Raw genomic sequence first — 26,468 nt, 5'->3', positions numbered from 1 at the left:
ACATATTCCCCATAGGACAGAATGGGAAGTTTGTTAATAACATCTTATAAACATAACTGGTCCTGGGAACTAAGTAGGGGAATAAAATGTTGTATGCCTGAACTTTAAGTGAAGGTGGTTTTTACATTCTGTGTCTGAAAATACAACTTTTAGAAAGTAGGTATTTTCTTGCTCAGTCATCCCGTGCGCCTCTGCTGGAATGTGCATTGCCTGTCTGGGTTTTGGATGACAGAAGGCTGGGGAGCAGGAGTGGCTCCAGATAGTCTAAGTAGGGCCAGGAAAGGGCTGAACAGACCTGGTCTGCAATGGGGAAGGGTTAGGAGATTTTTTTGCACATCAAAGGGCCTGGTCTGCCTCTGACAATGCACTCTCCACCTCCTGCCAGGAATCACACCAGAGAAGGCAGAACTGGTTCTGGATGGACACAGACCCTCGCTGTCTAAGAGATCAAAGGACTTTGGTATATAAATATTGGGGCCCAGACCTCTGAACTTTAAAACTCTTTTGGATCAAGAAGACTGCCAAGAAGAAGAGCTGGAGAAGCTGTGAGGAGGGACTACCACTTTGCTGGGCGCTTTGCTGCATTTGCCTGCAGTGGCTGCTTTTGTTTTGGGCAGTGAAAGGACCGGACTGAACTTTCTGCAATCTACTTTTGTGAGTTTCTCCAAGGGCATGAGGTAGAGCTTGCCCCCTGTTCAAGAAGTTTCAGGAACAGCAAAGATTTCAAGCTCTGCTCCCCAACCACTGGGGACTGTTTGTTTTGTGCTGCAACAGAAGAAAAGCAACTTGACGACGTCTACAACTCCGCTGCCGACTCCGTGTCCTGAAGGCACCGCAGAGGGCACCACCACAATGCTGCACTTTGACCCTGGTCTCACCGACGATGCCTGCTGATGCCGTCACTGAGCCGCTGCTTGCACCACGACCTCTGGGCACCGCACTCCTCACCGCTTTGCTTCACAATGATGCCTTGGCACCACAGAGGGCACCGCCGCAATGCCGCACTGTGACCCTGGTCTCACCGAAGAGGCATCTTGATGCAGCCACCAAACCGGTGGGTACCGTGTTCCGCAACGCTTTGTGACGACGCCCTGGTATCCCTGATGCCGCCGCTCCACGCTGAAGTTGATGCCGCTGCTTCCACCATGGTCTGCCGTAAACTTACACAACGCATTGTTCTCGTCCCGCACCACAGCCTTGGCCTCCCAACGTCGGCACCATTGACTCCAGTTCATCATCCGCCGACGCCACTGCCTGCACCGTGACCTGCCAGCACCTTGACGAGCACCGTCTTCATCTCGCACGCGACCCTGGTTGCATTGATAATGCCATCTGACACCACCACCGAGCCCCTGCTCGCAACGCGACCTGAGGGCACCGCATGCCGCACTGCTGCTCTTTGCACCGCAGCACACGTCAGCTCTCCTGACTCCATCAGAGAGGAGATCGACCTGCAACGCGTTTGAATTTGAGGGCCCCCGACTACTCCTATACCGACCTCCAGAACCAACGCCTGTGGACGCTATGTTTTCGGAAGCTCAAGAGGTCATCGACGCCCTGCATTTCTAAAAGGTACTGTTTGCCGGTCTTCCCGACACCATAGCTGGCCCACGACGCCGCGGGTAGCCAGAACTGTTAGGATTTGTTTGCTCACAACCCTGTGATAGCCCCAGACGGAGCTATCAACATCAAGGAACTATTTTTAAAGCATATTTTGATAACTGTAGATTTTTAAGTACTGTATTGTGGATTTTCATTGTTTTTAGTCTTGTCTTTAGGTATATTAAAATATTGACTATTTTTCTAAACTGGTGTGGTGTCCTTTTGTAGTGCTTACACTGTATTACTGTTGGTTATGTGCAAATGCTTTACACACTGCCTCTAAGATAAGCCTGACTGCTCGTGCCAAGCTACCAAGGTGGTGAGCAGGTGTTATTTTAGGAGTGTAACTCCCTTATCCTGACTAGGAAGAAGGGTCTCTATTTGGACAAAGGTGCAAGCCCTTTCCAACTAGAGACTCTCATTTCTAACATTGGTGGCAGCGATGGGATGGTGGCAGCAATTCGTCAAGACAGGCAGACAGAATGGTACACATCCCTAAGAATGTAGGCAAGGAATTCAAGAAGGGGGATGACATACAAAAGTGGTGTCAAGGGTACGAGGCAGCAATCCACATGAATGCGGTCCCTGGGGAGACTTGGGAGCAGGATTGTGACCTCTCTTCCCAGAAGAAGCAAGGGATACTAGCTTTGGGTAAGGGGTATCACCTTACCTCTCCAGACATTAAGGATACCCTTCTCACTAAGTATGGTCTTACCCCTGAAACGTACAGGGATCAGTTCAGATCCAGTAAGAAGTCTGATGCCAACACTTGGATCTGTTTTGGTGGTCACTGGATGGCTGGGTGAAGGGCAGTAATGTGACAGATTTTCAGGGGCTCTACAATTTGATTGTATGGGAGCACTTGTTTAGTCAGGAAGGAAAAACAGGTTTAGGCAAGAAAACAAGTACAGGTACAGAGGAATAAAAACAAGTCTGGGCAAGAAAGCAAGTACAGGCATAGATCTGCATCAGCACCTAGTTGATAGTAAGCTGACTGACCCTAGGAAGCTTGCTATGGAGGGGGACTGCTGGGTGAGTACCAGGGTCCACAAGAAAGTGTTTGAGGGAGACTCAGCCAAAGGTGGGCAGGGTCCCCTGCAGAAAAGTGGGGGGGACAATGGTAAAACACAGAAGTTCTCTAAAGGGCCCCAAACTAACACCCAGGGTAAAGGTAAATGTATTTATTGTTTTAAAATCACAAATACATCTGACTGTTCCTCAATTGGCAAAATGAACTTTGGGAAAATTGGCTCGGAAATGTAAATTGCTTGTTGTTTTACATGTGTTTGTACATCTTTTATGGTTATTTAACCGAAATAAAGATTTTTTAAATGAAATGAACACCCAGGGATCCCTCGACCCCTCACAGTCCGGCTTCCGAGCCAATCACAGCACCGAGACCGCCCTCATCGCCGCCACCGATGACATCCGAGCCCTGATGGACAATGGAGAAACAGCGGCCCTCATCCTCCTAGACCTCTCCGCGGCATTCGACACGGTCTGCCACCGCACCCTAGTACGGCGCCTCAGCAACATCGGAATCCAGGACAAAGCGCTGGAATGGATCATCTCCTTCCTCGACGGAAGAACTCAGAGAGTCCGCCTACCACCGTACAAGTCAGAGGCCTCCGAAGTCATCTGCGGCGTCCCTCAAGGATCATCTCTGAGCCCCACCCTCTTCAACGTCTACATGAGCCCCCTCGCGGCCATCGTACGCAAACACAACCTCAGCATAATCTCCTACGCCGACGACACCCAGCTGATCCTCTCCCTGACCAACGACCCCACCGCCGCCAGAGCCAACCTGCACGAAGGGATGAAAGAGGTAGCCGAGTGGATGACGACCAGCCGCCTGAAACTGAACTCGGACAAGACGGAGGTCCTCATCCTGGGCCCCTCACCCTCCGCCTGGGACGACTCCTGGTGGCCTCCCGCCCTGGGCACCGCACCCAAACCGACAGACCATGCACGCAACCTGGGCTTCATCCTGGACTCCTCCCTCTCCATGACCAGGCAAGTCAACAATGTCTCCTCGGCGTGCTTCAACACCCTACGCATGCTACGGAAGATCTTCTGGTGGATCCCCACCGAGACCAGGAAGACCGTCACCCAGGCCCTCGTCACCAGCCGACTGGACTACGGCAACGCCCTCTACGCCGGTACCACCGCCAAGCTCCAGAAGAGACTCCAGCGGATCCAGAACGCCTCAGCCAGACTCATCCTCGACATCCCACGAACCAGCCACATCTCCGGACATCTGAGAGACCTTCACTGGCTCCCCGTCAACAAAAGAATCACCTTCCACCTCCTCACCCACGCACACAAAGCCCTACACGACCAAGGCCCGAGCTACCTCAACAGCCGAGTCAACTTCTACGCGCCCAAACGCCACCTCCGATCAGCCAACCACGCCCTCGCCGCCGTCCCCCGCATCCGAAGAGCGACTACAGGAGGAAGGTCCTTCTCCTACCTGGCCGCCAAGACCTGGAACTCCCTTCCGACCGACCTGCGCCTGACCCAAGACCACCTCTCCTTCAGGAAGAAGCTGAAGACCTGGCTGTTCGAGCAGTAGCGGCACCCACCCCCCAGCGCCTTGAGACCCTACGGGTATGTAGCGCGCTTTACAAGTGTCATTGATTGATTGAGGGTATAGGTTCCCATCCCCCCGGAGATAAGAAAAATGGGCTCTCTTCAGGAAAGCCTGCTAAGACCGGCCCGCAAGTGTTTTGCATGTGACCAAGTGGGGCACATGAAGGGGGACCCCAGGTGCTCAAAGGGGGCTCAGCCACCCACTGGTGGGCAGTCCAAAGTGATGACTAGTGTAGTGCTTGGGGAGGAGGAGGAGTACCCACAGGAGGGGGACACCCCGCCGATATGACCCTCAACTCACTAGGGGACAGTGAGATGGTCCCAAGAAACCAGGTGCCCCCTAACACAAAGTAATACAGCACCTGGGTGGCCATCAATGGGAAAAGGGTAGAGGCTCTCAGAGATAATAGAGCCAGTGTGGCCTCAGTCCTGTGTCACCTGGTCTCTTGAGAAGCAGGTAGTCTCGGGGGGATTCCACCAAGTAATTGCGGTAGACAATTCAGAGCACCAGTGTCTGGTGGCGCAGGTACCCTTTGAGTGGGGGGGGGTCTCATGTCCCTTAAGGGTGGTTGTGAGCACTTCCATGCCTGTAGATTGTCTGCTAGGTAACCGCCTGGAACAGTCCTTGTGGAAGGATGTTGAGATCAGGTCTCACTTGGAGATGCTGGGATTGCCAGAGTAGGCATGCATGTCCACTCGGTCAATGGTGGCCAGAGAGGGTGATCGATAGGCCCCTGAAGTTCCCATGGACCACAAGCAGGCGGACCTTGAGGGGGACGTCCCAGTGCCTGCAGGGGAGCAGGTAGCTGAACGGGGGGATATCTCTGAGCTGACCCATTGGCAGAAAGAAGAGGGTCCCACCATGGATGAATTCTGAAAGGAGCAGAAAGAGTGTCCTTCTCTAGAGGGTCTGTGGTGGCAGGCTGCAAACCAGGCAGCTGGTGATCAGTCCGGATCACATTGGATCTACTGGGAGAATGATCTCCTGTATCGTGAGACTAAGGTCGCTGAGTGTGGGTCAGCCAGTGTGCTGGTGGTACCCCAGCATTTCAGGACCTTCCTACTGGGTCTGGCTCATGACATGCCTTTGGCAGGACTGGACCTTTGACAGGCTTGTCACCAACTTCTTCTGGCCCCAAATGCGCAGGCAGACAGATGGACATTGCTAGTCTTGCCAGGCAGGTGGTAAGAGTGGGAGGAAGGTCAAAGCTCCTCTCCAACTGTTTCCAGTTGTTAGAACACCCTTTGAAAGGATAGGAATGGACATTGTGAGGCCACTGGATCCCAAGACCGCCATTAGCAACAGGTGCATCCTGGTCTTTGTGGACCATGCCTCCCGGTACCCAGAGGCAATCCCTCTCAGGACAACAACAGCACCAGTGGTGGGCTGGGCGTTAATGGGGATCTTTTCCCAAGTGGGGTCCCCCAGAGGGGTGGTTTCTGACAGGGGGACCAACTTCATATATGACATCCGTGTGGAAGGAATGTAGTGTGACTTACAAGTTCACCACTCTTTACCAACAACAAGGTAATGGTCTGGTAAAGCGTTTCAACCAGACTATTAAGTGGATGATCAAGGGTCTAACAGAACTCATGAAGCGTAAGTGGGATGTCTTCTTGCCGTGCCTTCTCTTTGCATACAGGGAGGTACCACAGAAGTTTCTTGGGTTCAGTCCCTTTGAGCTCCTGTATGGTCACCCCGTGAGAGGACCTCTAAGTTTGGTGAAGGAAGACTGGGGCAGCTCCCAGGAAAACTCCCCAGGATATGTTCAATTACATGCTGGCCTTCCGAAACCAAACTGCCCACTTCAGGAATTCGCTCAGGCATACCTGGAAGCAAGCCAGGAAGAAATGAAGAAGTGGTATGACCAGAATGTCACTATGGTCGAATTTCAACCTGGACAAAAAGTATGGGTCATGGCCCCAGTGGAAACTTTTGCCTTGCAGGACAAGTGGGCTGGGCCGTTTGAGGTTGTGGAATGCAAAAGGGATATCACCTACCTGATGGATTATGAGGCTCCCAGGAACCCTTTGAGGGTCCTCCATGTGAACTGCCTCAAACCCCACTTTGAGAGGTCCGAAGGGAGCATGCTCTTGGCAACAGATGATGGGGTGGAAGAGGAGAGTTAACCTCTCTGTGACCTCCTCTCTGCCAAGAAAGGTGATGGGTCAGTGGAAGGTGTGATCCTCTCCCCTACACAGACCACAGAGCAACTGTCACCAGGTGGTCCATCTCCCTACCAGGGAATGGACTTTATGGTGGAACACCGTCCTGGCACAGAACCTGCCGATGCAGATGGTCTGTCCAGGTTCTTTTGTCTTAGTGAAGAGAACTCCCAGGAGAGCTATGGACAAGAAATAGGGCATTGGTTATAAATTATAATCGGCGCAGTTAGACTTTCCACATACCTCAGTCATAACAGAAGTTGAACCCTCAATCTCCTTACTGACTAGCTAGTGTGTCAGAGTCATTATTTAGCTCCCGAATGCAGCGATGATCCCCAATGATTATACAACCCAGAACATAAGACTACGGAGTCAGAGTCCCGACTTCTTAGAGCCACAGAGTCATGCTTGCAAATTGCAAACCGTTTCACTCACTCACTCATGACCAAAAACCACGGAGTCTATGTAAGTTTTAAAGCTTTATTAAAAGTAAAACAACTCGCTCTGTGTGTACTCTGTATATTACATTTCCGTTGTGCATTATATAGAAACATTTAGTAAAATCAATGTCATATAATAAACAGTGAACAACTGAAAAGTGGCTGATTTCACACATTCATTGTGGGAGAGCCCTCACCTGGTTAAAGTCTTGGTGGGAATAAATCATTGACGACTCCGACCAACATGATATGATGATAATCCTGCTCTTGTTTGTAGAAGGGAAACTTCTGTCTGTTATGAGAAAAATGGTGTGTGTTAAAAAGCAAGCATTCATCAGTTGTGCCAAAAAGTGTAGCATCACATGTTATGGTTAAGCATAAATAAAAAAAACACCCTTCCCTGAAGGACAGGAAATTTGTAGTTTAGACTAGAGAGTCACAAATTATAAAAATGTTATTATGTAGTACTAGTAAAATGTTTTCATTCCCAGACAAAATAGGGAGTGGTGTATATGGCATCTAAAAATATTAAATGTATTTTCTAAGCGTAACACCATCAGCACAGCCAAACACCAGTGCCAGGGCCAGTGCAGAGGTGGGCACTCAGGGGCGGATGCGGTGCCATAGCCAACAGGAACTGCTGTGGGAGAGGCCACGGTAATGGCAGGCAGTGGTAACCTATTATATTCCTTATTTATTGAGATTGCAGACTGCAGAGTGGGCTCTCTGCAGCGGTGTATATGTTGTACAGTACAAGTACACTTTACTGTTAAGAAGACTTACAAATTTAGAACTAAGTTTTTGTCAACCAGGTAGAAGACATTCACCCTTGACTTCTCATTAGCAATAGCAATAGCGTCGGGAGTTGACGAGTAACCAATGGTCTCCTCTAAATTTGACTTCAACTCAGCTGTGAAAGTTTTATTGAGAAGCCAAGTCAGATCAGAGATGAACATGATGGATGGAATGAACAAAAAGGGAAAGAAGGGTGTAAGGAAGGACGAGCAAGTTAAAAGTAATGACTGGCAAAGAATGATACGTGTTTTTGAATGCTGCCCGAGATGGCTGGGAATATGATGCATGGCCGGTTGAAGGCTGAAGCAAGGATGGGTGGAAGGAGAAAGGAGAGAGCACTGCCTGGGTGGGTAAAACAGAAACTGTATGTGTGCCCAATATATCCTTTGGTTCAAATTCAAATGCAAGTTAAGCACGGATGCATGGCTGGCTGTTTGCAAAATAAAATAATACGGTTGTTTTTCCGTAAGAAAAAGTAAGGTTTGTCCAGTTGAGACATTTAGAAGAATGATTGACATTTACTTTGAATGGATGGATGTCTGGATCATGGTACTATCTTCCTCATAGATAGCATAGGTGTATGTAGACAGAGTAGACGATCACTGGATGAAGTGCTACTTTGAAGAGCATGTAACACCCCACGTCTGTGCCAGAGTAGCAAAGTCGAGGAAAAGAAGTTGTAATTTTTCAGAATACTACCATGACTAGTAACAGTAGTTTGCAAGCACAGCATATATCCGGCAATTTCGGGGACCACTCACTACCTCTGTTGATAATTTTATTACAACTCTGTCATTCATGTTTGGCCTATCGGTGTTCACTCAATAAAAAACAAAGCACCTAAAGTCACCCCATATATAAGCAAATATCCTGTGAAGGGATAGAATATCATATTATTTATCTTCTTCATTTTCCTTTTGTAGTAGTCAGGGGCAGTGCAGGGTGAAAGTTAAATTAATTAGGCAGTAGCCCTTTTACAAGAGTGTGGTCAGTGCCACCCGTAATAGAAAAGTAAGAGCTTCACCACCTGCATGTTCTGGACTGGTACAGTAACGCAAGTATGTGTCATTATGGCTTGCATCTGTTTTTCTCGGGTGCAAGTTGACTGTGCTGGAATTATGCCGGCTTCCACAAGTTTACATGCCAATTTCGCTAAACAAGAGAGAAGAAGAAGACTGGTGTACTGTCTGAGTCTAATGCAGTGAGTCCATATAGTGCTAGAAAAATTCTGGAAACTCCCACTAATGTAAGAGCAGAGGGCGACGAAGTGGGAGGTTAGACTGAAACGTGCCACAAATGTTATGTACAGTCCTTGCAAGTTGCTAGTGCTACTGTGACACAACTTTCTGCTGAATTATTTAGTGTTAATCTTGAAGAGCATTGGTTACAGTATTTTTTTCTTTCTTCATATAGATGCTCCTTCCAAACTAACAAGAAAGGAGTTGGCTAGACGGGCCCGGCAACGGAAGCTGGAGGCAATTGTCGCCGAATATCGGCGGCTGGTGGTCCAGGAGGAGGAGGACATGCAGTCGCAGTCGACATCAACATCCATGACAGCTGCATCCTCCTCCGCCCACCCTGGGTCATCCAGTCAGCGCAAGCCTTCAGTGGTACAGAACCGTGGTCCCGCAGCCACCTGCCATCGCCAAGCAGCAAAAAAATCATCTGCCCCCCACAGCAGGTGCAAGGCTCATCTGCACCGCTTGACCCTCAGAGTGTCCAACCTTGAGCAGGAGGTGGCAAGGTTGAAAACCCTGCTCAAGGACCTCTGTAGAAAGCATCGTGACCACCTAGCCAAAGGACACCGCCGGCGGAAGTAGAGGAGAGACTGTCCCTTGACCCTTTTTTAAAGACTTTTGGGGGGGGTGGGAATTGGGCGTTGGGGTTTTTGGACTTTGGGGATATTGATTTCATGAACATTCGTTGGGGTTATCGGGTCTTCTTGTGGGATAGTTTATTTTTGTTAGGGCTCCAAAAATTATTTATTTCTACTTAAACATAGTATACGCGTTTTTTTTTACTGTTTTGTGGTGGAGGCGGGGGGGTTAACTGTACGTTTGTTTTCCTGAAACTTAACTGGCTGGTTGATTCAAATTGTCTAATCGCCCAAATTTGTACAAAAGTGCCACTGACAGAGTTAGTGAATTCAACTGTCCTACTACTTTACTAGTACTACAGTCAGTCTCTCCTCTCCTCCTACTCCACTATTCTTCCTCCCCAAAATGCTTATCTTACCTGTGATTCATGTTTGAGAATAGGGCTAGGCACAGGGCTGGGTGCATGGCAAATGGCGATTAAGCTTGGCTATGGAATCCTGGACAGATAAAATGTCATTGTTGTGGTGGTAGTAGTAGTGGTACACACTGGCAGTAGCAGCATATGAAAAAAAGGAAATTAAACATTGAGTGGCCTGAGCGTAGCATTAGAACAGTACGATAGATAGTACAGCACACAGTAAGAATATATCCTCGGATTCCTTCACCAGCCTTGAAATTGATTTTCTGTTAATTTGACCTTATCCTCCCCAGCAAGTGTGTGGAATTATTGTTGTCATTAGTCACACCTCAATGAAAACCACACAGCCCGGGGGAAGAGGGTTTGGGTTTGAAAATTGGATGGGAATGGTTTTTTTTGGAAGGTTTTGTGGAGAGAGGAAAAAATAACACAGCATGTACATACAACAAATGAAGAAAAACAAATCTTTGGATATGAAGATATCCATAAATCTTTTAAGGGACATAAAGGAAGTGCACTACTGCATGCATGAATTTGTTTGCTAAATGGATGGTTAGTTTACAGAAAAGTAGTACTTACTACAACTTACTAACTATGAAGCAACAATTTGACAGTACAGGGCTGCAGTAATTACGCAATTTCACTTGCCTATCTGTACTCAGAGTGAATAAACACTTATTAGTACATTAATTAGTTTTAAAAATAGCAAAGAAACTTATCAAATAGCTGGAGGGATGAATTTGAAGCAGAGAGCAAACAAACGCACAGAATCACACTCATAGAAGTTCACAACAATAACATTATTTAAAAGATAAGGAGAAGTGAAGAGTATACTGTAACTGTATGTTGTAGTTGTCCTGTTCAATTTGGGAAGTTGCATGCATCCAGCCATTCCTCTTATTCGCGGTACTCCTCCATTCCATCTGATGCTCCGTTGATCAATCTTGGTGACCAGACACACTGTCCACTGCCTGCCTGGCGGAGGAGGAATTGCGGATCGCTAATGGTAAGCCAGAGTTAATCGGTTTTCCCATCGCACTGGGTAAAATCCGGCCTGTAATTGTTGATGGAAAAACAGGAAGTGATATTAAAACACCACTGAGAAAAAAATATAAGGTACAATGTGTAGTGAAAAAATAACACTTTCAGTTTCAGAGGCAACAGTATTACATACAAGCATCATTTCTAAAGTACGTTCTCCGAGTCTCCTTTTCAAAGATAGTAATTAGCACACAGCAGGCCAGGGCCATGCAGACGGTCAAGGCAGGCACCACTGAGTGAAACAACCTGATGTACCATACCTCTTTGACACAGACAGACAAAGCATATCTATATGTATGCAGCAAGCCACATAGCCGCAATTTTACATGAACTGCTGTCTGGACTCTGGCATAACAAACACTACACTGGCTCGACTACTCCATACCACAACTAGACAGACATGTAGTTCTGCTGTAGTTGTTGTTGACTGATTTACCTGTTTGCCACTCACGAAATGGCCATAGTTCTTCCGTAAACCGACGATGATGATCCATCCATCCCAGTGAGTGACTGCAAAGAAAAAAGATATTATGTAACTTTGACAATCAAGACTCATCATCATCATGGTATATTGACAAACTCAATGTTGTTCATGCAGTGGCAGTTTACACACACGGTGAGTCCAAGGACATTTTCCATATTAAAAAAATGCAACGTAGTGACCCCTGCAGTATAAGTACAATTTGAATTAAACAAGGTAAAAAAAACAGAGTAGACTTGAGTTACATTTAGTGTGTAAAAGATTAAATAATAACAGAAGACATATGATTCATTTCATGCACAACAAACAAACAGCAATTGCTTTCATCAGAGCTAGACAGCCAGTGCTGTCCACGGCATGCCATCTCATTATTCATTACCTGTTCCACTTTTTGTCCGCATCTTGTTCTTAAAGTGAAGGCCCTCTCGTGTCAATTTCAGAAGTAACTGTCAGCCATCAGCATATAGTCAATAATTCCAATCCCCCTTCTTTTGAGGGGACTCGTCTACGAAGCAACAGTTTCTTCATTCTGCGTAATCCAGCCATCTGCCTTGAGGGAAATGGATAGAGGGAGTCTGGAGGAGGAGGATAGAGGAGCATGACTGAGTTGTGAACTTGTGAACTTCAGGATTGCAGAAAGCGGCACCTTGAATAAAAAGACGAAGAGAGTGCTGCTGATGGTTTTTTTGTGATTAGAGTTTTGTTTTGGTAAAAGTTGCAAAACAAAGAAAGACACACAGGAGTAAAAGTGAATAAGGAGTCAGGGCGAACAAAAAAGGAAGTCAGTTTCAGGCCCAGGTGTCAGGGAAATAGAGCTCGTCTTCAAACTCTGTGAATTGAGACGGGAGTAGGTCAGCTAATAGAGAAGAACTTCCGTAACCTAAGTCCGTGTCCTCTTCTTCCTGTGCGAATTCACATATTTTGTAATCTGGTGGTATGAAGTGCTGATTCATCTTGATCATTGTTAACCTCTCCACATTTTTGGGTGATAGGCGGGTCCTTTTTGAAGTTACAATGGTACCAGCAGCAATGAAAACACGTTCAGAAGACACGCTTGCGAGTGGGCAAGACAAATAATTTAGAGCCAACTTGGTGATTAGTGGCCAGTAAAGCCTTTTCCCATACCAATACATCAATGGGTTGTGATCAATGTAGTCCTCTATTGGGTCATCCAGATAGGCCTGCACCATCCACTCAAGGACATCCAGGGCTGCTCCACTTTGCGTACCATCTGTGGCCTTTGCATAAGCACTGGAACGAGCAAACCCTTGATGAGTTATCCAATCCTCTTCCGACAATATTATGGCTGGGCCTGGTGCAGGTGAGGATGATGATACGGTTGCTGGTGTAGTTAACAGCTGTGAGGGAATGTGACTGCCTTCGGCCACAGAAGTGGACCTTGACGCTGGATGGCCTGCTGATTCACTAGTACTTTTGCCGGTTTCTTCAATTTCCTGCCGCACTTTTTCGAACAGAGCTAGCCAATGTTTGTACTTTGAAACATCTGCTTCAGTAAAAGGAATGAATGCTTTGCTGGCCAGTGCCTTTTTGTACCATGGATCCAGAATAGTGGCACAAATGTAATGTTGTTCTGTATGTATTTTTTTAAGCCTTTCATTGTCAACGGATATGCGTCTTGCTTGTTAGTATCATCTTTGAACGTTGAACACACCGCCTTCAGTTGGTGCTCTAGCATGCGCTACAATGGGATAGCTTCGCCCAAAGTACAGTCCTCCCTGCTGACTTCACACGTGAAGACCTCAAAAGGACGAAGCATGTCTGTCAGGCTTTTAACTAGGTCCTATTCCTCCAACTCTAGCCTCATGTCTTTCATAGAAGAACCCAGTGCAAAGATATACTCATTGATTACCAAGCACTGCTCAGACAGACGCTCAAGCATGTAGACGGTTGAGTTCCAACGTGTTACCACCTCCTGGATGAGTCCTCTGACTGGCACTCTACGGTCATGTTGAAGTTTCCTCAGCTGCTTCTGGGCCTTAAAAGAATGGCTGAAATGTGTACAGATTCTTTGGCAGGTGGTCAGTAACTTGCTGACTGTGTTTTCTTTTTCAAGAAATCTTGAACAACAATGTTAAAACTGTGCGCCAAACACGGCACTCTGAAATAGCCACCGTCATTCATGGCCCTAACTATATTACTGCCATTATCCGTGGAAACATAACTAATCATGCGCTTTCTTGGATGCAGCCATTCTAAGACCTTACTGTTAAACTCCTCCAAAATGTTTACTGCAGTATGAGATTTCTCCATGGCAAACATGGCTACTGTTGCATGTTTCCAACTAGCTTGAAAAATTGTGGCAAGGTCAACACCTGTAGACATCTTTTCTCTAACCCCTGCAAAAGAGACCCAGTGTGCAGTGATGCACATGTAATCAAGGGTTTGGCAAATGGTCCACATGTCTGTTGTCGGGTGGATAGTGTGAAGAGCACTCTTCTGCAAAGCTGCCCCAATCACCTCCAGCACATCTTGATGTAGTGCTGGAACCGTAACTCAGGCAAAATAGGACCGGCTAGGAACCTTCCATTAAGGGCAGACTGTTGCCAAAAATTGTCGAAAACCCACCCCTTCCATGAAAGAAAAAGGGAGAAGGTCCAGCGCTAACATGTTAGCGAGCATTGCATTATAAAGACGTGCCGTTGGGTGGTTGCGTTCCAATGGTGCCTCCGACCAGAACATGCTTTTAATGGTGGTCTGGACCATTTTTATATGTGATGAGGATGCAGACCTCTTCAACCCAGTTAGGCTCATTGATGTACTTTTTCGTACTGTGCCTCCTTGATGTTGTTGGGGTAGAGGAGGGTGTGGGCGCTACCACTGCAGTGCTGCTGCCAGGGGTTCTGTGTGTACCAGAAAAAATGTGTCTCGGTTCTTCACCTCCCCCCTGCACGATCAGCTCCTCTTCGTCATCAGATGCAATATCAATGTCTACATTTGGATTTGTACTTTTGGCTTCCCGGATCTTACTTAGGTGCGCCTCCCACTGGATAGTGTGGTGTTTTTGGAGATGACCTCTCTGGCCTCCGGTACCATAGTTGGTACAAGCTTACCCCGACTAACTACAGTTTTACAAATCGAACAAATAACTAGGTTTTCCGCCTTTTTGCTAACACTAAAGAAGTCCCAAACTGGGGAGTTGAGATGTCTGGTGGTGGTGGTGGAGGTGCTACTTTCAATGCCAGATGAAGTGGAGGATGGGTGTGGCCGAATTTGACTCTGTTGTGCACTTACAGTTACAGCACCACTACTTGAGGTAACGGAGGTCGAGCTGGATGGAGTTCCCTGCCGGCCCTTCTGAAGAGAAAATATGGCAGCTGTAGGTTGTGTTGGTGAAGTAGTTACCTGTGCTGGTGGTGGTACCAGTACCATGCCGCCCACATCCCGCTCAGCAGCAATTCGGGATAGGGTAAAAATGTCTGTCTGCTGCATGCCCGCTGGGGCTGGAGTGACGACTGTAAGGACTGGGTCGTCAACGTAAGACTGTTCATCAGTAGCAGAATCCACCACTTCTACTTCTTCTTCGTCGTCATCACCCAAAAGTGAAAACCTTGCGGGAACCTACCTTTGTCGGCTCATGGCGTGCCTCCCTCTCAATCTGCATTGGTAGTTCCAATCAAGATCAAGATCATCAGAAAGAAGGGGGCTTGAAGAAGAACTTGTACTAGCCCTCCTTGACCTTTTTCTTGCCTAGGATCTGGAAGACAATGGATCATCAGGAGGAGTGGCTTGCTTGTATGATACCTCTGCTTAAATCTCGATTTCCTGATGTGCCCCTACTTCTAGAGGAACAAGCATTGTGGGCAGTTGTGCCTCTCCATGTGCCTCTCCATGTGCCTCTCAATGCGCCTCTCCATGCGCCTCTACTTGCGCCTCTCCTTGTGCCACTCCTTGCGCCTCTCCTTGTTGCACAAGTGATTGTCATTGCGGCTGTGGTTGAACACTCGTCAGATGAGTTACACCCTGCGTTGATTGGATGCTACTTTCTTGCGATGAGTCAATGCCAACATCACTGGTCGATGGTGATTGAGCAATTAAAGTGGCTGCCTCTGCAGCACTCATGGCTTTGGGCCTAATATGGCGTGGTGGCATTGAGGCCAATGAAGCTGAGGTGCTGCTCCCAGCTTGGTCCCCGGTGGACACCGCTGCTGCAGGCATAGTTTTTGGTTTCCCAAAAAAAGTGTCTGTGGGCACACCAGACTCCTTGGTAAGTGGCGCCACTTGTTTCTTCTGCTCCTTCTTACTGGCAGTGGCACTGGCAACTTTCTTGGTAGAGGAGCTACAGCCACCTTTCTTTGGGCCATCTTCTTAAGATGTCAGAAGAACATCAGGCTGCAGTTGCACGAGTTGCAGAGTTGTCTGTGGCCACACGTGACGTCACATGACGTTGTGCTGCACACACTGCAGCAGGACTTCTTCCTGGCACTGATGATGAACGATGAGGATGATTGATTTGTGGTTCTCTTTGTGCACCTAAAAGCAAAGGAAGCCAAAGGAACATCAGTTAAATAAATGTTGCATATGTCGTGCTTCAATTAATATTTGCAACTAGGCATATATTATTATTACAACACACCCAAAAAAGGAAAGACCAAAAATAAAAATTGCAATTATTTCCAATCAAAATTGGATGCTTACATTGATAGAAGAGAGACCACACAGAGAGTTGTAACATGCACCACTGAGTACCCCTGGGCATAATGGTTGAAACAAAGCAGGGCAGACTGGGTGCAGGCCTATGGAAAAAAGCACACTGCCTGGTTTCAAAATGGCCCCTTGACCCCCACCCACATGGCCCTTCCATGGACCAGGCCTCAAAATGTCCCCCTCCCACATGGCCAGGCCCCAACACCACCCCCAAAAATCGAAAAACACACAAAAAACACCACAATCAAATGCCATCCATGCCCTAAATGATGTTTAAATTCAAGTGACCCCACAGAAAGACTTGGTCCATGCACCACTGAATACCCCTGGGCATAATGGATTAAACAAAGCAGGGCAGACTGGTTGCAGGCCTATGGCACCAAGCACACTGCCTGGCTTCAAAATGGCCCCTTGACCCCCACCCACATGGCCCTTCCATAGACCAGGCCTCAAAATGGCCCCCACCCACATGGCCAGGCCCCAACACCACCCTCAAAAATTGAAAAACACACAAAAAACACCACAATCCAATGCCATCCTTGCCCTAAATGATGTTTAAACTATTCAAGAGATCCCACAGAAAGCCTTGGTCTACTGCTGTGATCCGGTTCTCCATTCTCGAGCCGAGGCGGGTTGCTGAGGTAAGCGACTTTTCCTAATTCCACGATCATTTGGACCCCAAAAAGCCCGCATTCACAATTAGTCTATGTGCCTTAATTTTCAGTTACCCGGGTGGTCCCCTGTCCTTTGTCTCTCCCTTTGTATCCCAGGACGGGTAATTTGCAACACAGGGATTGAGTTAAAGGACCCCTACCCGCACACGGGTTTCCGACTATCACGGCGTCATTACATGTCGCATTGCCACAACCAACCATTATGGCATCTAGGCCAAACTTCACCCATTATATGAAGTTACAATTAGCATATGAGCCTTACTTCACAGTTACCCGGATGGTCCCCTGTTCAATTCCGTGACGGGTAAATTGTAACGCAGGGATTTAGTTAAAGGACCTCAAACCGTACACAGGTTTCTACTCGCACGGCGCCATTATATGTTGCATTGTGACAACCGACCATTATGGCATCTAGGCCAAACTGCGCCCATTTTAATGCGTTCAAGTTAATGGAGTATAATTCCTCCACAATGAGCATTTCTTTTCAGATTCTAGGCACCAGGGGATTGTTCCTAGCATCTGCAAGCGGACCCAGCTGCAGATTTGCCTTCATGGTTCCCAATTCTCATTCCAATAAACGATTGATCGTTCATCACCAGTCACTAACGACTGCTACAACTTTCTAGAGTAAGTAACGTTTCTCCAACATTGTAACATCAACAATTACCTCTGGAATGCACCATCCAGCCTCATGTGGTGTCTCCCTGTTTTTTATCTCCCACTTTAGGAGCTTTTCCAAGCCCAATACTCACATTGATCACGGCGGATCCCTTCCTCCGTCTGATATAGTAGTAGATATTTTTACCTCTTACATCAGTAGCACACACACATTTTTAAATACTCATCTTCACACACCGTTTTATTACTCATAGGTGCTCCCACTGTTCTGATGAAGACCCTACCTCAAGGTCCACAACTTGTCCTGACCTGAAGGGTCGAAACGTTGGCAACACTGAGATACAAACTCCAGCGACACCATATAGAATGAACTTTGGGTGCTTTTGAGTTATGTACGATATTGGGAACATGTGATCATTCACGGAAACCTATACAACAAATTATGTTGATGTATATATGTCACTATTACCTTTCCTTGTCCCCTACTTACACGTGAACACTCTACCCCAATTCCCACCTTTCTTCCCTACCACACCTAGAGCCCTGTATAATATTGCAAATTTTTTCCAACGAGCAATTTAATGGCTAACTGCTCTTGTCTATAAAATGCTTTGAAAACAATTGCATCAGATACACTGTGTCCCTAAAAAACCACTGTAGTGGACATAAGTCATTTCTAATTTGTGTTGTGTTTTTTGCTACTACAATTTAACACATGAAGTTTGCTAGCTACCGTGACCACACTTACTGATACTGTACTGAATGAAACCTCACCCACTCCTTTCCCAACAAAAGTCCACAGATTTGCAGACAAAGTCCAGCCAACTGCAGTACTTTCTACTGGTTAATTAATGCTACCTCATTGGGTAATAACAAGTGCATATTCTACAGTACAGCTGTGTAATGGACCACAAGGTAATGTCTCCTGTGACCGTGTGTGCATGCAGTTTCAGCATTTGTGATTGTTCCTCAAGTGTCTTGATACACAAATCTGTAATAACATGAATCATCATCTAGAGAATAGGACTAGACTAAAAAGAGGGAATTCTTCACCAAAAAAGGGTACTTCCTCCTAACTATATAAAGTAAGTACCTCTTTGTTTGGTGGCAATGTCCCCGGAATTTCTCTGCATTAAGAACACTTTAGTAAAATCAGGAGGAAACATGCTTAGAGGCCTTTTGGTAAGCTGTCCATCAACGTGGGAAAAGGTGGGAAGACCTTTGCATGCTACTAAGGTAAAGGAGTGGGGCCTAATGCGCGGACCTTACAGATGATTTTGGGCATTTGCCTATTCAGGCTAATTGAAAGGGAGAACCATGGACTCTACTTTTAAGACAAGAAAGAAACTGCTCATCCCAGTCACTACAGATCAGATGGCGCTCTAATAATTTAACAAAGGATTCACCTCCATTAAGGATTTCAGTTTTTTTTTTCCCGTTCTAATACAAGAGAAAACACACTTGCTTTGCCTTCACCAACCCATGAAGTTAGGATCATTTGTGCTTTGCAGAAGTGGAGCTTCAACTGGGGCAAATGCTGTGTTTGTATTTGTACGTGCTTCCCATTGAGGTTTAATTTCTGTGAAATTAACATTAGAGCCCAAACAGAAACTTAATTTTTCCAAAGAGAGTCCACAGTTTTTCCAAAAATTTCCACCCAACTGAAATACATTCTACTGGTTAATTAATTAGTAAGTGCTACCTTATTGGGTAAATGTCTACTGCATATCATAAACTACAGCTGCATATAGGACTGTGAGATACCCCGAGTGTCTGTAATAACCAGGGGGCATAATATCAAGGGGGTTTATCTCCGCTTTTTTGGCTTTAAAAGCCAAGAAAGAGGAGATAAAATTATCTCCCTATTACCTAGCTGCCGCTAACACCAGTTAGCGACAGCTAGTAGGAGATAACGACCATCTTGGGCCCCACTTTGCATGTCAGTGATATTTATCACTAATGAGATGCAAAGTGGGCGTGCCAAGATGTTAGCGACTGAAAACAGTCGCTAGCATCGCTATCTCCTATTACCAACTTTTGGAGATATTCGCGCTCAGCGGGAATATCTCCAAAAGCTAACACCTGCCCTGAGCAGTTCTTAGCCATGTTATCCAATGGGAGGTGGATAACATGGCTAAGAGCATTAGCTCGCTAATGCATGAATATCGCTGACTTTTCGGCGATATTCATGCTTTGCGCCGATTTTTACCGCATTTGCGTTAAACCTTGGTAATACCAAGGTTTATTTGCGGTAAAAATCGGCGCATCGCTGCGGTAAATTTTTGTCTCTAACCAAGCAATAGCGATAATTATCGCTATTGCTTGGTAATATGCCCCAAGAATCCTTGTCAGGACAAAACAACGAAACTATAAAGAGGTGAATCTTAACCTTATGAAGTAAATGGGGAGGGGGTCACATGGCATACTCTCCAGGCTGTTTTCATCTCCCGGGCAGCAATCCCCCAGGGACCACCCTTTTTATCCTGCGTGCCGTGGAGCCCACCCAGAGCACCCAGTTTACAGAATTGGGACCGATGGGGAAGTCTGAATTCCCCTGCAGTCCCTGCTAGCTCCCCGCTTCCAGTGGGAGCTGGCATTGCTCCCACATGCAGGGAGCTGGCAAAAATGCTTCTCCCTGCAAACACGAAGGAAAACAGAATACAATTCTGCTCCCAGAGAGCGGTAGCAGTTTTCCTGCCCCTGCGTGCTGAGGGAGGACCTGTTTGATCTCATTTGGCGGGAGCTGTCAAAGCTCCCACCAAGCTAAAGCAAACAGCTATGTGCCGGGGTGGGCACCCCGAGATATAGGGATCCAGCCTTGGGTGATGGTAGTCCCCAGGGCCATTAAGGACTCCAGGAGGGTGGCCGTGTGGCCCCCTCCTCCTTTCTTTTTATTCAGCTTGGCCCCAGTTAGGAGGTGGTCCTGGAGGCCATGAATGATCCAGGAACGGGTATGCGTGGCTTCCCTCCCTGTAAAAATTTGGCTATGTCCCGGAAAGGTAATTGTCCCCAGGGCGAATAATGCCCGGGAGGGGTTTTACATGGCTCCTCTCCTCCTTTCATGAATGAATTTCACCCCAGGGAGGTGGTGGTTTCCGTTGCAATTTATCTCTAATGAAGGGTGTCTGCGCAGCCCTCCTCTTAGTTTATGATGAAGCCACAGCCATAGAAAGCCTTCGGAGGGGGGCTGTGTAGACACCCTCCTTTTCATTTTTGGTTTGCCTTGGACCCGGGGAGGTGGCAGTGCCTTGGGCCTACATAGGCAATGGGGATGGAGGTGAACTTACCCCATTCTCCCTGTTACATTTTGAAATAAGCCCCTGAGACCTCTCCACCAAGGCGCTGATGTTTAAACAATTTTCAAAACTTCATGATTTTTCCTGTGAAAGTTCCTACCCTCCTCCCATAACATTATTTTTTTTATTTGGGACTCGGCTGAGTCTGAGTCCCAAGATGGCTTTCAATACTTACTGGTTGAAGTGTTGGCAGCCAATCAGAACTTTGATCTAGATCAGTAAGATTTGCGAAGGGTTCGCACCTCTAGATATATAATTTTGTTTTTCCTTTAATATCTTCAAAACTACTGAACAAATTTACATCAAAGAACAAAAAGGACTATTTCTGGACCAAGAGCTTGCTTAATGCTTACTGCCAAATTTGGTGTAATTGCATCCAGTGGTTCTGGCTGTAGACATGCCTAGAATCTCTATGGAAATTAAAATAATATATGTATATTATTTAGCAAAGCTGGAGACACTGAAGGTGTGTACAAAAGAATCATAGAACCTTTTAATTAGATTCCAAGAATACTCAAGTAAGATCTTAGTATGAGGTTGCTCTCATTGACATTGAGGCTTAGAACAAAGTATCAAACCAATTTAACCTGGTATAAGCAACCAGTGTTGATATACTGGTTTACAAAGTTCTATTGAAATGCTTGTCTTTACTAGAGCATTCAAAATGGTGAGCATAGGGGACATGTTGCACATGAATACTTTACACAGTTCCCAACTACCGGTGGGATGAAGTGACTGCACTTTTAATCTTGAGGGGAATTCTAACTCTTGGGATAAAGACGCTGATGAGACTTTTAGCAACCATGATAGCCGCGACCTGTGGTAAATATTTTACCGTATACGAGTTTTCCATATAATTTCGGACAAGTAAAGAAATAGCTCAATCAAATGAGAGGCAGAGTCCGTGGTGTCTGAGTCTTAAGGGCTTTAATCAAGAATGATGACTCGAGCCATGGAAATCTATTCCATCAATACAAGGGTTCGGGTATGCAATGATGGCAGAAAGATGTCAACGATTTATTAACAGTACATGACATATATAGTAAAATGACACAGTAGCATTGAATACAGTAGGCGTGACAAGTGAAATGTATATGATAAGAACACATGTGCGTAGCAAAAAGGCGTGAACAAGGGTGTGCACAGAGGCGTGTACTAGAAACTTCACAAAAAAGTGTCACAAGTGGGTGGATGCTTAGAGAATTCTTGCAGAGTCAGCTGAAACCTGTGGCCTGAATGCGCGCGCAGCTAATATGACGTGTGATTGACGTACATCTGGAGGAAGCTAAGGGTCTGACTTTTAGCACTAGTAGAGGAGACAGAAGTCTGGCATGTCAGATTGACCTGTCCCTATAACACACCTGATATCTAGTATTTGGAGGATGTTTAATCTAGAGTAAAAGGTCTCTTGGGCAGAGGCTAATCTATACTGAATGTTAGTGCGTGCATAGGTGTCTGCATGTCTACGTGCGGGGCCATGGGCCTACTCTGGCAACGGGAACTGTAAATTACTTGCACGGAGACAGGAAGACTTGCTCTTTGCTCTGCAGCCGGGCATATGTTTACCTAAATCACTAGACAGGAATGTGTTTTCGAGGAGCTGAACTGGCTACGCTGATAACTTGAAGGTAAAATACTGTTTTTTTTGGCAGGCAGACCAGGCCGAGCCGGGCACGGCTCGCTTGGCAGGAAGTAAGACAGAGGTCAGGGATGCATCTCCATGCTGCAGCTTTCAGAAGCAGAGACAGAAGTGGCTTGAAGACAGGAATCAGGGCCTAGCTCGGCAGAGCCAGGAAAAACGTGAAAGTGCACCATGTAAAGACGGTGGCACGGCATACTTAGAAACTGAATTATCGATCCATTCATGGTGGATCTGATAGAGGACATGTTAACGTTGGACGCAAATGTATTTGCGTCTTCAGATTCGGTTGTGGAGGGAAATTACATGTACTTGAAACTCGTACATGGAGCCGTTGGGGTACACGTTGGGGACACATTTGACCATAAAAATTTCAATTACCTCATTCCCTCCTTGTCCCCTACGGACCCTTCAAGATATGTCGATGTTCATGAGACCATCAATCTGTTCATATAACATCATCTGCTCTTCTTTCTTTCTTCGGGAATGGGAACGTGAACTTGAATGGGGAACACTAGCTGTGGCGCACAAGCCGCAAATCGCTGGCCCACATTGCAGACATATACAACAACTGAACACTATGGCCAATATGATTCCTAGGAATGACAGTAGCTTCCATCCCCAGGCTGTGATTACACTCCAGAGCCAACCGGACCAAGTCCAGGAGCCTGGATTCTGGTGTATCAGATGGGCAATTTCGTGAAGTCTGGTGATAGCTTTATAGACCGATGGCGCGTTATTTGGAATAAACACGCAGCAACTGGATCCGATGACTCTACAAGCCCCGCCCCTAATCGGCCAAGATGACGTCAAGGACAAGGCGGTTCTGAAGAACAACAAGTCTCATGGCAGACTGCTCCTCTGTTAAGTTGCCCAAAGCAGAAGTAGTCTCATTCACTACGGCTTCAAGTATTCTGGTTAATTTGCGTATCAGTTTACTATTGGAGACAGTGCCTAGATAAGGAAAGAATCCTTTATTGAAATCTGTATATTGTTCCCATGTAGTTTCAGTCTGATCAACTATTGGGAGGTCTCTCTTGTGTCTAACAATATTGAGACGGGAATTCCTGTGATAGTCAGATGGGGCTAGGAATACTGGTGGCAATAGGAATGCAATGAAACAGGTACCATCCCAGTCTGGAGGTAAACGAACATAAGCTGTCTGACCACATATAAAGTAGGAGTGTCTGGAAGCTTTGAATGTAGACTTGCCTTTATCACTAAATTCGTCCACAGTAGTACAGTCACTGTGACCTAGATGTACTGAACCAATCTTTCTGACACACAATACACCTTTCGCTGGTAGAACTGATATGGATGGTAAGTCTGGACTAGTCTCTGACTGAACATTTAGAATCATGAGGTTAAGTGTAAAATTGCCTAATCCATACACTTCATTTTCTAGATCTGTTCCTGTCATTTGTGGAAGAACCTCCTCGTTTGGAAAACATGCTTTGTTCATGACTGTGTTCAGATTTCCCCATATCCAATCGCTTTGGGAAACTCTAGATTCGGTGTTTATAGAGGATATTAAACTAAACCATGCACCACAGGAACCATTATGTGTAAACGGGTAAGGAAAGAGGGGCAGAGCTCCCTTGTAGTTCTGATAGGGAGGGAGTCGACCACATATCCAACAATTAGTAGCATTGTTGATCTGGTGAGAATGGTGTAACATACGAATAAATGTATTGTTGCGCAGCGCAAGTCGATAAGACAATTTGTGTGGAGGAAGAGCACTAAACGTGTGCTCGACAGTGTTATTAGAAAAAGAATGTGCAAGAGAAAAATACATATATAACATCCAACTCATAGCAATAATCATAAGACTCAGAAAAAACATAATAAGCAATGTGCAGACGCATCTGCTCCGGAGACTTTTACGATATTTTTGTTTCTTGGTCTCCTGTCTATCTCTCTCTCTATTTGGGTCTAACTTGTACATTGTCAGAAACTGCCTAACCGCTTCACCCTGGAGGGGACTTAAACAATTAAACTGTCTGACTTACTAGACCTCAATTTCTGTCGGTACTCCTCTTGGGGAGTTTTCTCTAAGAGGGGGAGTTTGGTATCTGTCACTGGTATGTGAGAGGGCTGGGATTCAGTCTTTGGCGGAAGTCCATGGAATCTTTTTACGTGACTTGAGTGCACCCAACCCTTCCGCCCCTCCAATTTTACTGCAGTCCTGGTTGTTAACAAAACGATCTTCGGCTCCTTCCAGCGGGGCTCCAAAGGGCTCGATCTGTCGAAATTCCGGACGACTACAACGTCTCCCGGAACCAGTTCATGTGGCTTCACCTCGGTGTTGTCTGGGAAGGCTGCCGCGACCTGTGAACGACATGATTGTAGTGCAGACATCAAGGAAGCAAGGTAATCTGTCAGCATAGTACTGTCTACATCTGTAATTTTTCGCGGCAGAGGCGTCCCCCACATATTCGGAGGTCTACCGAAGACCACCTCATACGGGGATAGCCCTGTCCTGGAATGGGCTACCATTCTCATATAAAAAAGAGCAACTGGCAAAGCTACTATCCAATCTACTCCCTTCTCTTTACACACTTTGGCAAGGCGAGTTTTCAGAGTCTGATTGTGCCGCTCCACGAGACCTGCTGCCTCAGGATGTCGGACACAGTGAAACTTCCACTGGTACCCCAATAGAAGTGAGACCTGCTTCATAAGTTCAGATGAAAATGGCTGACCGTTATCTGAATACACGACACGGGGCAAACCGTATCGAGGAAAAAATTCATGAACCAGCTGCTTGGCAGTGGTCGGGGCAGTATAATCTGGGACGGGATATGCTTCTGTCCATCGGGATAGGGCACATACAACTACGAGGACATACTTAAATCCTCGGCACCTTTCCATCTGGATATAATCCATCTGGAGGACTTCAAAAGGATAATCGGGAGGATGAAATCCACCTTGCTCTACGGGAACACCTTTTCCTGGATTGAACTGACAACAGATCATGCAGGTACGCACTTTCTGTTTTGCTGCTGCTCGTAAATGCTTGTTGAACCAGAGGTTCTGTACACTGTCTAACATGGCTTTTTCTCCTAAATGTGCTGGACTATGTGCTGTGTTGATGATAACCTGAACCATAGAGTCGGGGAGATACCATGTGGTCTTTCCCTTCGTCATCCATCCTTGATCTGTCTGGACCCCTCCTTGTTCAGCCCATTTCTTTATTTCATCTGGAGTAGCATGTGTCTGGATGTCGATGACATCTTGTGTGGGGTCCCTGACTGTCATGCAATGTGTTGATGAGTTTGCGTCAGTCTCTGTCATATCAGTCATTTGAGTATGAGTCAGTGCTGTATGTTTCGCTATGCGGTCTGCAAAATCGTTGCCCTGAGAAATCTTGCTGTGACTTTCGTATGTGCCTTGCACTTCATGATAGCTATAGCTGTAGGCAAATGTATTGCTTCTAACAGAGCTTGAATGAGGGGGCCATGCTGAATCTTGGCTCCGTGAGAGGTCAAGAAACCTCTTTCTTGCCAGAGGACACCGAAGTCGTGTACGACTCCGAATGCATAACGGGAATCTGTGTATATGTTTACTTTCAAGTTCAGGCTTGAGTCAGAGCAATGAGCTCTGCTGCTTGGGCTGACAGGGTGTCAATGCGATGTGTTTCTATAACTTCAGTTTCAGTGGTCACTGCATATGCGGCCACTAGTTCTCCTGTGCTTGTTCTTAAACATGAACCATCCACATAAAGTGTCAGGTCTGGATTAGGTAATGCAACGTCTGTCAAGTCTTATCGGGGTTTCGTAATTGTGTCAACGACATCCACGCAATCATGTGGAGCAGGATCTGTTGTGCTCGATGGTAAAAGTGTAGCAGGATTCAGTGTATTGCAGCGTCTGATTTCTATGTGTGGTTGGAATAATGTCAATTCATAACCTGTCAGTCGTGCTATAGTCAAGTGTTGAGTCTGTGTTCTGTTCAGGAGAACCTCTTCAGAATGTGGAACTTGTACTGTCAGTTGATGTCCTAATACAATGGAGTCACTTTGTCTGATTGCTAGAGCTGTAGCTGCAACTGATTTCAAGCACGCAGGCAAGGCCTGGGCTACTGGATCCAAGGTACTCGAAAAATAAGCACACGGTTTGTGTTTGTCTGCTTGAACCTGAGTGAGAACCGACAACGATGTGCCATCGTGTTCTGTGACAAAAAGTGTAAAAGGTTTGCTGTAACACGGTGTTGCTAAAACAGGTGCTTGAC

Source organism: Lissotriton vulgaris, chromosome 5, assembly GCF_964263255.1.
Source record: "Lissotriton vulgaris chromosome 5, aLisVul1.2, whole genome shotgun sequence".
NCBI lineage: Eukaryota > Metazoa > Chordata > Amphibia > Caudata > Salamandridae > Lissotriton > Lissotriton vulgaris.
Note: the sequence above shows the minus strand (reverse complement) of the source record.